Genomic DNA, 16,015 nt, shown 5'->3' with positions numbered 1-16,015 from the left:
ATGCCTCCTTTTTTAGCAGTATTTCATCTGGATCCATGGGCCTACTGTGTTGTAGGACATACAAAACAGACCACTTAAAGTCGTTTTCAGTATGGTTTTTCTCGATGAAATGTTCTACCATTGGGGCAGTCAAAAATTTATTTTTTAATCTTGATTTGTGCTGTGTCATTCGTGTATTCACTTGCTGTGTTGTTTTGCCAATATAGAGTTTTTGGCATGGACACACTATGACGTACACGACATTGCGTGTTCTGCAGTTAGAGAAATGCAAGTGTTTCCATCTGACACTTCCATGTCGGAATTCCTTCCCTTCCATCGTGTTTCCACATGCCACACAGGAACCACATTTGTGGTGTCCCTCAACTGGTTTCATCCCCCATGAGAGGGACACCCTATCGTTCAGCGAAGATCACATACAAAGCTTGATAGCTTCCGCTGCTTTTTCTAATGTCACCCTGAGCTCTACTGCCCAACAGCAGAATGAGTCAGACAAATTAATCAGACTGAGCAAAAAACATATTAGGACCGAACTCCACGGTCACTTCTTGTTAAAACATCTTAGAGGTGGTACAATACCGTGGGGACTACAGGTGAAGAATTTTCCTGTAATCTTCACTGAGGACGTGGAGTACAGGAAAGGATTCAGTTGCATCAACACGAAATGCAGCAGGGACCTTATGGTCCACACTATTGAAACCGCACAGAGATTGAGTGCTAAGGAACTAGAAGAAATAGTGACACTAACTGAGGCGATCAAGGACAGCCCGACAATATCTGATGCAAAAACACTTCTTGAAAAAATAGAGAAGGAGATCCTAACTTTTAAGGATAACGCGTTGAATAACAAAATTGCACAGTACGAAAAAGATTCAAAGGCTTTCACACTCGAAAGGGCGTATCCTTTCCTTAAGGACGAGTACTATACACAATCAGACTCCAGAGAGGCACTTTATAACTATCAGGGAAGATCTCGTAACAGATTCAAAACTTTCTCTGAAAAATCTTCTTCAGCTGAATCATCAGGGTCCGACAGCCGCGGGAATCAAAATAAAAAACAGGTATCTTTTTTAGAAAAAGGCCAACAGGCAAAAACAAGGTACAAAGTACCATGGGAGATGCGGACAAGGAGAAACTATTACAAGTCGTAAATGAAACCACTACAGTGGTCAATCTATCCCCCAAACAACTAACGAGAGATGAAGAGTCTGTTTTAAACTTAGGATTAAAATTTGTTCCACGTCAGCCCACAGATTTTACACAAATGAAACTCGAAACCATTGAGTTTTGTCGGAAAATCAAACTGAGGGCCTTCTTTGCTAATCAGCCGCCGACGATTGAGAAAGAGACCACTGGGTTACGTAACAAATCGAACTTCATACCAACCCAGAAAATTCCCAAACAAGTGTATGCCTTCGAACAGACTTTGCTATCTTCTATAGATCAATTGGAAAATAAAAATAAAAAATTCATCCAACAAAATATAAGCAAAGGACAAAGAAGTGCAATAAAAGACTTAAGGGCAGATCAGTCAATAGTCATAAAGCAGGCTGACAAAGGTGGTGCAGTAGTCCTTTGGCCAAGGGACAAATATCTAAAAGAAGCTGCACTACAGGTCAATAACAGTGCGTGGTACAGAATGCTGGAGGAAGACCCTGTTAAAAACATACAAGGCTTAATAGCTGGTATTGTTAAAGTTGGTATAGATAATGGCTATGTGGGAACAAAATAAGGTGATTTTCTGATTAAAAAATTCCCTAGGACTCCTGTTCTCTACTTTCTCCCAAAGATTCATAAAAATCTAAACGAACCGCCTGGACGACCGATCGTCTCTGGGTGTGACTCTTGCCTGGAACCGCTGGCTAAATACGTTGATTTCTTTTTGAAACCCTTCATAAGTACAGTAAAATCATATTTAAAAGATACCATGGATTTTTTAGTCAAAGTGAAAGGTACGGAATTTGATCCTACGTCACAGCTGTTAGTCACTGTGGATATGACGTCACTGTATACGCAGATCCCCCAGGACGAAGCACTGGAGGTAATAGAACTATATTTGGAAGCCCGTGAGAGACCACATCGGGTTCCTACTAGTTTTATTCTTAAATTAGCTGAAATAGCTTTAAGGAAGAATTACTTTCGATTTAACGAGCAGTTCTTCATGCAGACGAAAGGGACGGCCATGGGATGCCCTTATGCTCAAGAGATGGCCATCCTGTACATGGCTGAGTATGAAAGAAAGTTCATTGACAATGACAACCCATATAGTGGAAATATCAAACAATGGTATCGTTACATCGACGACGTGTGGCTCCTGTGGCAGGGGAGCCACACCGAATTGATTCAGTTCCATGCATGGCTAAATGCCAAACATTTGGATATAAAATTTTCAATGGAACATAGCGACAGGCGAATGACTTTTCTTGACGTGGAGATCACATGCATTGAAGGACGGCTAATTTCCTCCCTGTATAGGAAAAAGACTGATAAGAACACTATGTTACATCATCAAAGTGCCCACCCCAGAAATCTGAAGTCCAATCTTCCTTATGGTCAACTGCTCCGCATTAGGAGGAATTGCACAGCGTCAGCAGACTATGAAAGACATGCAAGTCGTTTCTGTGAGGAACTAACAGAGAGAGGTTACCCTAAAAAGCTGCTAAAGCATTCGTTCAAGAGGGCACGGTATACACCTCGAGAGTGTCTGCTGCAGACTAGAATTAAACCTGAATTGGACCGATTGGTCTGTGTAACAACCTTTGGGCCCGACACCAACAAATTGAGACAGGTGGTTTTAAAAAACTGGCACCTGCAGGAAAATTTGGATTGTTCCTTTCCACGTCCGCTTTTTGCGTACCGCAAAAATAGGAGCATCGGGCAGCAATTAGTAAGGGCTGATATTGCACTACCCAAACCAAAAAGCGACTTATTGTCCCAATGGGGGATGAAACCAGTTGAGGGACACCACAAATGTGGTTCCTGTGTGGCATGTGGAAACACGATGAAAGGGAAGGAATTCCGACATGGAAGTGTCAGATGGAAACACTTGCATTTCTCTAACTGCAGAACACGCAATGTCGTGTACGTCATAGTGTGTCCATGCCAAAAACTCTATATTGGCAAAACAACACAGCAAGTGAATACACGAATGACACAGCACAAATCAAGATTAAAAAATAAAATTTTGACTGCCCCAATGGTAGAACATTTCATCGAGAAAAACCATACTGAAAACGACTTTAAGTGGTCTGTTTTGTATGTCCTACAACACAGTAGGCCCATGGATCCAGATGAAATACTGCTAAAATAGGAGGCATATTTAATACTGAAATTCAATAGTGCGTTACATGGTATGAATTCGCTATCAGAAATTGCAAGGCTGTGAGATATAAGATGCGCCAAAGCCACACTGATTTAAAGATATGGGGCTTAATTGATTAACTGAAAGATGAATATAGCAAGACGTACTAAAAATCTAGCATGCTAAAAAATTGCCTAATTCTAATCACAAATGGTTCACAACCTTAAAATAAACCCCTTCAAAGATGGCCGGCACAGAATACTGGAAGTTTCCTTTGAGTAACCATCATGGTTAAAAAGCCCTTGCAAGATGGCCGCCGCATCCACAGACTCACTAAGGAGGTCGCCGGATTGCCACGGTTGTAAGTAAGTGCCACCTAAGATTAAACTAGAAACCTCACTTCGCTGCCCGGAGTCAAAATTAAATTAAATTAAATTCTATTCATATTTACATACACAGGAGAATAGCGGGTATTTCGATCGCGGATGGGAATTTGAAATTCACGTAGAATACACAGAGACGCTGCAGTTAAAGTTGAACCCGGCACGAACGCCAGGTATGCCTTATCGAGTGTGTAATGCCTTTTTGTGAAAAATCGAAGAATCAAATTAGATAAAAATGCTTAGTACTGCTATACCGTTTTAGGCTCACACGCAGAAGAAACAGAGAAGCGCTGCAGCCCATATTCGAATTAGGCGAAAACGCCAGGTATGTTTCTTCAAGTTTTGAACTCCTTCTCTAGCTTTGAGGTCAATGAATATAAACTTTTAAGTAATGCACTGTCATTTTTAGGCAGTTAAAATACAGTGAAGAACAGAGAAAAATAACTCGGAGGGTCTTCACAGATCTCTGCCTACACCTTGAGGTATGCCAAATTAAAGTACGTGCATTCTCATTTGTATGCAAACTGAAGAGGAAGTTATACAATTCCCTTACCCACCTACAGGTCCAAGTCATTCCAGTTGAAAGTAACCAAAGTACCTGCGGACCGGCGGCTGCTGGGACAAAGGTAAAAAACGGTGACACTAGAGTATGTAGATGAAAAGCAGACGGAGTATAGATTAATGAGTAAAAACACTTTGTTTTATATATTTCTAGAAAAATTCAAGAGATCGAGCCCTGATGAGAACTCGACAATTGAATATATCGAGTTCGAAACGCGTCGGCACACAGAAAAAGATTAGCTATTAGTAGTTTAGTAGACCACAGAATTAATTTATGGTGTACGAATTGTTAAAAAACTGCATTTTGTTCATAGCTGAATCATTTCGTGAGTCGAAAGCTTGACCCTTGCCCCTTTTCGGGAAATAATAGTCTGTATATATGGTAACAAATGTGTGTTTATGTAAGTGTTGTATTGTTTAATTGTATTGTATATTTGTATATATAATGAACAATTGCTATAAATGTGAGAGAACGTAAAGTGTCCTTTTCATACAATATGTTTACATTTCAAAAAATTAAAATAAATTGAAAGGGTACGAATAAAATATACCCCCATTACCTAGGAGTATCACTTGGTTTGTTTTTCCCTTGAATAGTGGGTTCAAAACAATTTGTAGTTGGTAAATTCTTTTCCTTACTCAAATGAAAGATAGATGGCACCCGTTCATACATCTTAAATCAGCAGAGATTTTTCTAACCAGGGGATCAAAGTTACTCTTTCTAATAGTATCTACCTTGGAGCTGGTTCTGATGCCCAGATAAGTGGCTCTGTCCACATGCTGCATATCATTATAAGTGATGTTATCTGTACAGATAATTAGCATTTTCCCCTTATTCAATGCATAGCCAAAGGCTTGCTCGAACTCTTCGGTGATAGATTCAATCTCCCTGATTGCCCCTTCAGGGTCGGTGGTAACTATAGCACTATTGTTGGCATATGCTAGAACCTTAGTTTCAAAGCTGTTACAGATAACCAGTTTTATTTCCTTAACACTTTCTCACTCAATGAATTTATATAAAGGGCAAACAAATTAGGGAAGCAGGGATATCCCTGCCTTGTTCCCCTAGCCACCTTTATGATTTCTGACTCTTCACCCATTAGTTGGAGTCAAGCATATAGATCACGGTACATAGCCTAGCCCTTAATGGCCGTAAAAATGCAAGGAGCAAAGCCCTTTAATTCTAATATACTGCATAGAAAACTCCTAAGTCACTCAGTCAAAAGCCTTTTTAGCATCAAGGAGGACCACTGTATCTGCCCTGACATCAAATAGTGTTATAGCCCGCCTTATGTGGTCAGTTGTTCCTCTACCAGGAATAAATGCAATGTTGCCAGGGTGACACTAGATGGGCTATAACCCTCCCCAGCCGACCAGCCAAGATTTTTGAATATATATATTGGCATCCGTGTTTATCAATTAAACTGGCCAATAGGAGGTGGGTCTGTCCAGGGGCTTGCACTTCTTCGGAATGATAATGATATCAGTACCTTTCCAGGACTCTGGTGGAAGCCCCTTATGCTGAACTCCCAGAAACAAGTCTAATAAGAAAGGGGTTAGCTCCAATTAGAAGGTTTTATAGACATCAAGGGGTATTTTGTCAAGGCCAGCCGCTTTCCCTAAAGGAAGGTGCTCTAGAGCAGTTAAGACCTCTTCAACTGTAATGTCCGCTTCTGGCTCGTTTCTAGTAGATTGGTCTAGAGTTACCCACGGACACAGTTATAGACTGCTTGTACAGCGTCTAGAGGTGTGCAATTCTCTTCACTATATAGTTCCTGACAGAATTTTTGCAACACATGGACTATGTCATTAGCCTCTGTAAAGGTTAATCCATCCTGTTTAATTGTAGCTATCCTGTTTCTTGCTGTTTTTTTTCTTGTGCGAACAGCAAGTATTTTCCCTACTGATTCACCATACTCATAGGTCTCATTCTTATGTGTCTGATACTCTTTGGCTGCTCTCTGAGTATAATATCATTTATCTCTGCTTTAGGTGTTAAAATCCTAAACTGGGTTTGCACAACTGATAGCCCAGTGTAATCCTTGCCAAATGTTCCTGTTCTACTTCAGCGAATTCACCCAGCAGCCTCTTGTTCTTGGCTTTGTGCTGGCTCTGAGTGTGAGCAAGAAAGCTGATAATCTCTCCCCTCAAGACAGCTTTAAAAGAATCCCAGACTGTACCCTGTGGCACACTAAATCTATTAGCATCAAAATATCAGAGTGTACAATTTTTTATGTGTTCAACAAAGGCTGTGTTAGCTAAAAGTTTCCTTTCAAAGGTCCATTTATATTGGTGCTTTACATTTCCTTGAAGTATTACCTCTAATACTAGAGAACTGTGGTCTGATATTATTCTTGGGAGCTTCCTGATCCCTGCTTTGTCTGCCAGACCTCTTGATATTAAGAAATAGTCCAACCAGACATAGTTCTTGTGAAGGCATGAGTAGTAGGTATTTCCCGTATCTGTGGTATATTTACGATTCCAAATGTCTACCGGGTCATAGCTTGCCATAAAAGAGGACAGGGCCCTATATACTCAGGGTTTTTTCCCCATATATTGTGGGACTAGAGTACTCCCAACTGCCTGATGTACAGTCAGATGACCACAATCGACCAACGGATAGGGCCAGGATGCTAATTCTATCTCAAGGACCTCTAGTATTTTGGGATCATCCTGGTTTGACCCATTGAAGGTACAAATAGGCAGCCGAACATACAACTCGACCAGTGCCCACCTACCTAGACTATCCGCCAGTGTACGCTTTATTGGCCCTACATTGGGTTTAGCTAAGATGGCCATTCTCCTGATATTAGAGCTCTGGGACGAGCAGGTCAACAAAATATACCCTCTAATTGATAACAGCTCCCTCCTGGTTCATGGAATGTGTGTTTCCTGAAAACACCCCAATCAGGGGAAGAAGTCCTCACAAACTCAACCACCCTTGATCATTTTGCTTTATCGTTCAGCCCCCACAGTAACTGAACATATGATTATTTTACCCATTTAATCGATGATCAAAATACCATGCTGTTCATGCTCTTGCTTGACTATGTGAAAATTCAATATAGACCCCGTCATTCCATCTCTGGGTAAGGTTTTCATGTTTTTCCCAACCCACCATGTCCACCCCGCCCATCCTCCTGTGCCCCCCCAGCCCTGACAAGCTACCAGACCGCAGCGCAGTCTGAGAAGAGATGGATGCATCTCCTGTGACCCGTATGAATTGTGCATACATTACTTATTCTAATAGTAAGACAAAGCAAAAACAAAAAAGAAAAGAACGGCAGGCCCTATATCTAGCATCAGAAACTGAAGGAATGCTTTTCGTAAGAAGCATCTAAAAAGATTACTGAAGAAACAGGAGTCAATAAGAATGATATAGACAGAATTTAGCAATATAATAAGCCCAATTCTTGTGATTCTTATGGTTTGATACGATCTACGAACTCCTTTGCCTTGATTTCAGATACAAAAAATTGTCCCCCCCCCCATCACTTTCAAACGTGCAGGAATAACCAAATATGCCTGTGCATTTTTGTCCTGAAAAGGCTCAATTAGCTGTCGCAACTGCCACCGTCTTTCAAACGCCGCATGGCAGGAATCAGGTCAGACAAAGAACGAGACACCCCCACTAGACTGCTTTGCTTCAGGCCTTGCTATCTCAAAGATTGACTGCCTTAGGAGAAAGTTTCCAAAATAGTCTAGGCTAGCCCACAGCTTACAATCCTCTCTAGGTGGTTGTCAATGCAAAGGGTACTCTGTGGGCTTGTTGCACTTCTTGCACCCAGTTTCATCATGTTAGCCCAGGGAGGTTCGTCTTACTTCCACCACATAGGCCCGGATGTCCGTGCCTTTGATTCCTTCTGGGACCCCTAGCAAGCAGAGGTTATTGCACCTCATGGCGGGTCTCATGGTCTTCCAGCTTCCATTGTATGGTAACAAACTGGGATTTGTGTGCTTCAATTGTGCACGGGTGGCTGCCGGATCTCTTTCTTTCGTAGTAGTTCTTGTTTCAAGATCTGTCAGGTGTTCCCCGATAGTATTGCCAACCTTAGCAAGTTTTCTAACCACCCTTTGAACTTTCCTTAGTGCAGTTTGAGCCTTACAGCTGTCTTGGCGCATTTCTTCATGGTGCATTAAAATGGTGTGCTAGATTGCGTCCAATGTGGGGAAGTCAGAGCCACCGGTACACTGTAGGGTCCTGGGGAGGGGGGCAGAATACGCGATCTGTGGGTGTGTGGTCCCAGCCTAGATCCTGCAGGGGCATCCGTAATAAGCATCAAGGGCCATAGGGGCATTTGAGGTCAGTGTATCATCAGCTTAAGACACCCACGGGTCAGAGTGCCATCTCAAGCGGCCACCATCTTGCTTCTTCAAACAACTACCTCTAACTCTTTCACTTAAAGCACTGGTCGGCTGCGATGAGGACAGATATAGAGGTGGACAGAACTCACTCAATTTTACTGTGGAATTTGATGGAGTTGCATATAAGCTCAACGACATTCCGTGGAGTTCCACGATTGGGTGGATATTGGTATTTTGCACTGCTCCCACTGGATTTTAGTGCCAGGAGGTTGTTTCGTGGTGCAAAATCTGTGTAAATGGCACAACGTAGCACGCCAGAGGGTGCTGCTTCTTTGCTGCTGCTCGAGTAGATTTTCTACTCGTGTGGCAGCTTTCTCACCGGAATAGTGGCAATTGCCTGTATTAAGAAATTCTTCCAGGTGCTGTTCTAGCACCCAAAATCATGCTAGGTTTGCACGCTTGCCAACTTAACAGTGCTGAGCTACGTGTGAGAAAAACACTCCATCACGTGGTGGTTGGGAGAGTTTTGCCAGAATTCTGCATGGCAAAACTCTGCGAACTCTGCCAGCAAAGCGGAATTTATCGCCCACCCCTAGACTACAGTGATCTGATCTACACACAGGGTTGGAGCTTCTTCTCCCTCTCAGGCATTTAATGTGACATGTGAGTACTTAGAACAGAGCCTTTTATTAACTGAAGTCATCTTTTAAATGACGCGCTCCTTACTTTACAGCAAAGATCTTTCTCTATTTAATTTCACGCATGCATTGGAAAAGTAGCAGACCTAGTATTTGAATGCTAGTGATGTTATCTGTTACTTTTGTTTCTAACAGATTCTAGCTTAATGCACTTCCACCAGGTTCCATGCGGGTCTTCAAAGATCTCAACACTGCAAACCCAGATTCTCTTAAGCTTTGTCCAGACTGTCACCCGTCCATCTCTGTAGTGTGACAGTGACTCACAAGACCAGTGTTTGTGGTGGTTCCATATCTACTCTAAGAAAGTAGCTGCAAAAAGGTCCAATTTACTGACAGTTCATTAGCAATCCAATGTTCAGTTCTGACAGCGCTTAACAATGTGTCATTCTGAGGCACTGAAGTTAAAGAATTTTCTAATAGATCGAGGCACATGGTTAACTCGTTTGCTGGAGTAACAGTTGCATGTGTGTCTTTAGAACTGGAACATAGATATCAACAACATGTTATACTTAATTCTGAGATTGTTCACTACTATTCTTTCTGTTAAGTACATCTCTTACTGCAGTGGCCAAGTCACATATGCATATCAAACATGCCATGTTTGTTGGTATAGAATTTTCTGTTACTGAGGAATGACATATTAGGGTATATAAGATAACACACAATCACTGTGTGGTATCAGGTTGATGAGCTTTGGTAATATTGCTTTACCCTCACCAAAGTTTATTTTGCTTCATTGACATTACCTCCCAAGACACTAGCCTCTTTTTACAGCTCAACATTTAGACAAAGGGATCAAACCCAAACACAGCAACATCAAGGTCATTTACATACATCCATCCACTTAGACATACATCTGGGCAGGCCCATAGACAAGATTTATCCATACCTACACACATTCACAGATATTTCATTGCACATGCCTTCACCATCAACTGACATTCTCCATTACAATACTCATCCCTCTTTCCAAATAAATTCAACATTCATCGAAACATATATTGATGAGCCAGCCAGCTTCCCACTCATACAACTGTCCACAAACTCACACCACCATCCAGTTCTCCATCCATTTACTCAACGCATCGCTAAAGGATTTCACCCCTCCACACATATTGAACAACACACATATTTGTAAAGCACACAGTCACCCCTAGAATATGTTTATATTGAACAATTTACTTATTCAACCATTGATGCAATTACCAGTCCACATAATCATACTGAAAATATGCATCAAATATGGAAGGGTCTTACAGACTATGCTCTACTTGTTATGTGAGGGAGGAATCTTCACTGACAGTTCCTTAGCTTTACCTATTCTGTGACAGTAAGATGTCAATACTGCTGCTGCAATGTTATACGTTTTTGCCAGGAAGGAAAGCTTTTACATGTTGTTACCATGCTGTACCTTTTCTATACAGGAGGGAAACTTGCACTTCTGCCCATGCTGCACGTCCTTCATGAGGAACCAAAACCTGCACTGCTGATGCCCAGCTGTACCGGTTTTTGCCGGGAAATGACATTTTAAATAGCTACTTATGTAAAGCCCTCTGTTTTTTTAGTATAGCAATTCTGCAGGCGTTACGGATAATCAGAAATAGTCTGCACAGCTCTAGAATACTGACATAGTTCCATCGTGTAGATTCTACTTTGAAAGGGGAAATATACTGGACTGTGATGCTTTCAAAATGAAAAAACTAGCCAAACTAATGGTCACAGTTTTAATCCTCTTGAAGTAGTTTCGATGGTTAATATGTCTGCCCCGGAGCAATGTATGCAATGTTTGATCTCACATCTGTAGTGTAAGATAGCCTAGTGGGGTAATGCTTTTATTAAAGATATTCTTGTTTAACCTTTTCCCCCTCATGCGCCCTTCTTTTTTGCATTTACCTGAAGACTCCTTGTAGGAAATGACCTTTTGCATGGCATCCCTCTAAGTTGTTGTCCTATCAGTCTTGCTGAATTTAGAATTCTGTGCGCATTACCCCTGCTGACCAGGAGTAAAGTGCATGTGTCCCCCCCTTAAACTTGATTACATTGGATTATTCCTGATTTGCTCACTTGACTTGTCTGTAAGACCTAATATGTGGTGCAAAAAGTGCAACCAGGACCTGTAAGCTAAAGCCCAATGGTGGACTGCAGCACTGACAGTGGCAGTGCAAACCTTGTTATAGATGTACCCTGTGTAAGCTGACTGTTGCAGTGCAAAACTTGCAGTGCAACCTGTCAAAATAACCTATTTCGACATTTAAATGGTCCCTTTTTTATATATTAGTAGGTCACACTATGTGGACTATGCTGCCCAGGGTGCATGATACATATTTGTTGGGGCAGATAGACAAATAATATTGCTGTGTTGCTACAGAGACAAGGACCAAAGCACTATTTTCTCTGAGGCAGGCCCATCAATCCTATTTAGAAACCCAGAGTGTAGAATACAAAATTAATACTGATAACTCGGAAAGGGACCAGCTAGAAAAATAATTAAAGTAATATTTGCAATAGTTATTCAATGGAGAAGTTGGAGGTTTCTTAAACAATAAGGAAAATTAACTTTAATAAAGTTCACCTTTACCTGCCTGAGCTTTCAGAATCTTTCAAAAGGCTAATTAGCATTAGCCTATGCCAACTCCCAACCTATGGTGGCTTTTAATGAGGGGTGAACAAGGTGTGAAATTTCTCCCATGACCTGAATGGGCAGGCATTATTCCCCAGAGCTCTGAAATCTCCAGGGTGGGTACTCTGAGAAATGTTTTGGCACTAAAGCGCCAGGTCCTGGCTGAATAGTCTGTTTGACCCACATATAACAATGCGACAGACTTGCAAGGGAAAGACCTGCCTTCCAGGACAATGTTGTCCCTTGTCTGTGTGCTGTTGGACTCTGCCTTTGTTTTATCAGACTTCTGTCTCCTATTATGTTGCGGGTATAGGGCCGTCATCAAACTGCATTTTAGTGTTAGGTATGGGAGGACACTAGTGATTACCATAGTGCACTCTCCTACAAACTCCAACCTCTAGCGATTTCTTATCCAGGGAAGTTTTCAATACATGTTCCTTAACTAAATGTTTTGAAATTTACTACGATTTTTCTTGGCTTTGTCTCTTAGAGTTTAACAGAATGAGATCCTTATGTACTCTTGGAATTTCTTTTTCAAGGTCTATCATTCTGTGACTTCTGAGAATTGTTTCCTTGACAAGGCCTATTACAAACTATTAATTTCATTCCAATCTATCCTTTAGTAGTCATAAATTATTCCTTCTAGAGTGATTTTCAGTTCTTTCTAGATTCTCCATTATTAACCTTTCCTGAGTCTTGAGTTGGGCAATTTATTTATTATTTTATTAACAGATAGTCTTAGTTACTTCATGACAGATTTCAATAGGCTGGTTCTCTTCCCAGTCTCATCTATTTATTTTCTAATCTAAAATAAGATTCTCTCATTATGTGTGTTTTCCATGCTGTCCCCTGTGTAATTATCTGTCTTCATCCCCTAAGGGCTCTTCCACATCTCTACATGGTTCTCAATGCCTCTATCTAGTGCTTCATTATGCGCATTGACCAGAATATATATGGGTCTGGGATTGTATTAGCTTCTTTTAGTCTTCGGTGTTCACCTCCTACTATGAACTGGTTACTGTACAATTTTGTATGATCTTGAATTACGACCTGAGAGATGGTATAATTAGTGTGGGCCCGGGATGTGTTCTCCCAGACTTAAAGTGAGTCTTGGATTTCCTCTGGCTCTTAAGGCTTGCTTTGGTTTTAGTTAAGCTTTGCTCTTTAGCTCCATACAATAATTCTGTCGAGCTTGAGCCAGCCCTATGTTAATCTCTTTGGGTGCTTTAAATATTTAACCTTATTACTGACTTCTCTTATGTCTGCACTTTCTCCCCCCTCCTCAGCTTTTATTTGATCTTATCAAATATTAACAAGAAATTACTCATTTGGGAGCATCTGCAGTTTAGAGTATGATGTTCTGCTCTCCCTCCTTGGAGTGATCATTGTATCTGACCTTTTTCTGTTCCTCTCTGCAGGGGTTTGATCCCCACTCTGCAGTTGGAAGAGGCCTCCAGCTTTTCAGACGTTGATTGAGAGGTTTAGTAATCCTTTGGTCGGAGGCTAGTCTCAAAGAATCGCTCAAATACATCTGTGCAATCGCTGATCCAGCCTAGCAAGGGCTCCATGTATCATCCGAGCAGGATCCTTTGACTTGCTTTGTGTTCTCAGTGGATAGGTTGTGGTGCATAGGGCCATCGATTCAGAAAAGGTGTTGCCGCTCTGGTGGGCATCGACATGCAACACCATCGACTTTCTTACAAATTCTTATTGCACCACAATTTTACCAGGTAGATCACAACTTGGGGAGTTTCTTGGTTTGTAGGGGTACACCATCTGGTGTGTTCAGCTGACTGCCATGTCGCCTTAGAACCTCTCCTTCTATGTCAATGTCTTCATGACCCATACCCTTGGTAGTAAGTAGGTACGTTTTTGAACCAGTGGGTAATTCCATAGTTCAAAATTAAGAAGCACTTTAAAAGCATTATATCTAGGACACATTTTTAAAGCAATCCATAGATTATTAATGTAGTTAAGGCAACATGTTATACTGTTGTGCTTTTCACTAACATGGCACGCCATTAACACCCACATCCAACACCTAACTTCTACAGACAATATGTACTGGAACCATATGGTGCAACAGAAAGATGAAAAGTGATACAAATCTCCTCAGCATAAATTGTTTTCTGTATCCAACAATAATACAAACGTATTAAAGATTCCTAGGCCCTCATAACATGGAAACACATCGTACATGCCTGCAGAGCTTTTTTGTTGGTTTTATATGGCAGCATAGACATATCTTTCCCAGCCAAAGTGACTTAGCCCCAGACACAACCTTGTACTTGAAAACTAAAGTGACTGCTGTAATAGTATGCACTACACCACCGTCACTGTTTTACACATGTAGTTTTAGATATATTATTACTCCGGTAACAAAAACTGGTTGAAATTTGAAAGTAGTATTTTTTCGACCACTATGAAATTGTGCGGAAATACCATTATGTACCAGTAGGGCTGGTTCACAAATTCTGATTTACAGTGGGTCACACGTAACCAAACTCATTAAGAATCATGAGGTAGGTTGCAAATTGGGACTCACACTGATTTCAAACTATCAAGGGAGGGTGATCTACGAGGTTCAGGAGCCCTCTATGGTATGAATGTGTTTAAACTACGAAACTACTTTTTAAAAGCAACCCATTTTCTCTAAAGAAAACTGGACTGCGTTTAAAAAGATTATTTTTAAGAACCTTCATCTATAGTTGGCAGGTGTCCTGTGGGCATCTCCCTAATCTCCCTCATATAAGTAGAAAGAAACCAAAGGGGATCCTGCCCCTTTTGCAAATGAGTTGCCAGCCCAACTACTGGGTAGGTAACTTTTCAACGGTTTGCGACCAGTATTTCCATTGCAAACCTTTTATACTTAGCATACAGATTAGGTATTTAGAATACAAATACAAAACCGGCATAAATGTACAGTCCCATTTTAGGAACAGGTAAATCTTTACTAACTCCTAAAATTGTATTTGTAAAACGTAAACTTTTTTTGCTGTGGTAAGCTCCAATTTGGAGTGGTTGAGACCGAAAAACTGGTTGCTGCATCTGGCTCATAATTCTTCTTTCTTATAGTTTATTTGAATTACAAATCCCTTCTAAAAACACACGCTGTGTTTTCTGATTCAGTTTCCATCTAGCACATACAGCCAGATTCATCATAGTAAAATCGGCTCGCAAAGGGCCAGATTCTGAGAATCTGGCCCTTTGCGAGCGCTATTTTTGCATTTGGGATTCATCATCCCAAATGCAAAAATCGCAAATCTAGAACTCGCTAAATTGCGATGAATTGCATTTAAGGAATATCAATCTGGGGCCGCTATTTACCGCGAAGTATAACTACGTGGTAAATAGCGAAAACTTAGAAAAATGCACTTTAGTGCATTTTTCTAAGTTGTATGTTACACACACACATGTCCTTTGGACATGTGTGTGCGCAACACCAGTGTACATGACCATTTCAGGGGTGCTACAGGGTGGACACCCTGGCATCCTTGAAATCGCTTCCTTATTTGTGATTCGCTAATTGCTAATCGCAAATAAGGAATGACTCCCCATTCATTCCTAAGGCCTTTAGGCCCATAGGAATGAATGGGAAAGCCATTCCTTATTTGCGATTAGCAATTAGCGATTCGCAAATACGAAAGCAGTAGAAATTGCAAAAAATATAGCGATTTCTACATGCATCCCTTTTTGCGAGTCTTTAATAGCGATTCCTTAAAAATCGCTATTAAGGACTCCCAAAACGGGACATTGATGAATCTGGGGGTTAGTGTCCTAGGAACTGTTATTGCTCAAGTATGATCATACTAAAGGACAGGTATGAAAATATCATGTCCATCTCTAGATCAGTGATGTGCAGTAACCACCCCATAGCTTGGAACTGTAAATTTGTGTTAAATCCTAGTCGAAGCCCTGTACAGTCGAAAATTGGACCTTCAGGTCTCGCAACACAGTTTATCACAAACTGCTTAATGATGCGCTAAATGAGCGCACACATGTTTGTAATGCACCTATTACTAAGTTTTCAAAACATGCAGCAACTTTTCAGGTAACATGTTTTTGCCTTGAATGGTACAAGTTCAGCAAAACGAAACTTTTAAAAATATATCTCTTTCTTATCCAAGCCCTGAAAAATCATGTTCTTTTA

This window comes from Lissotriton helveticus, chromosome 6, assembly GCF_964261635.1.
Source record: "Lissotriton helveticus chromosome 6, aLisHel1.1, whole genome shotgun sequence".
Taxonomy (NCBI): domain Eukaryota; kingdom Metazoa; phylum Chordata; class Amphibia; order Caudata; family Salamandridae; genus Lissotriton; species Lissotriton helveticus.
Note: the sequence above shows the minus strand (reverse complement) of the source record.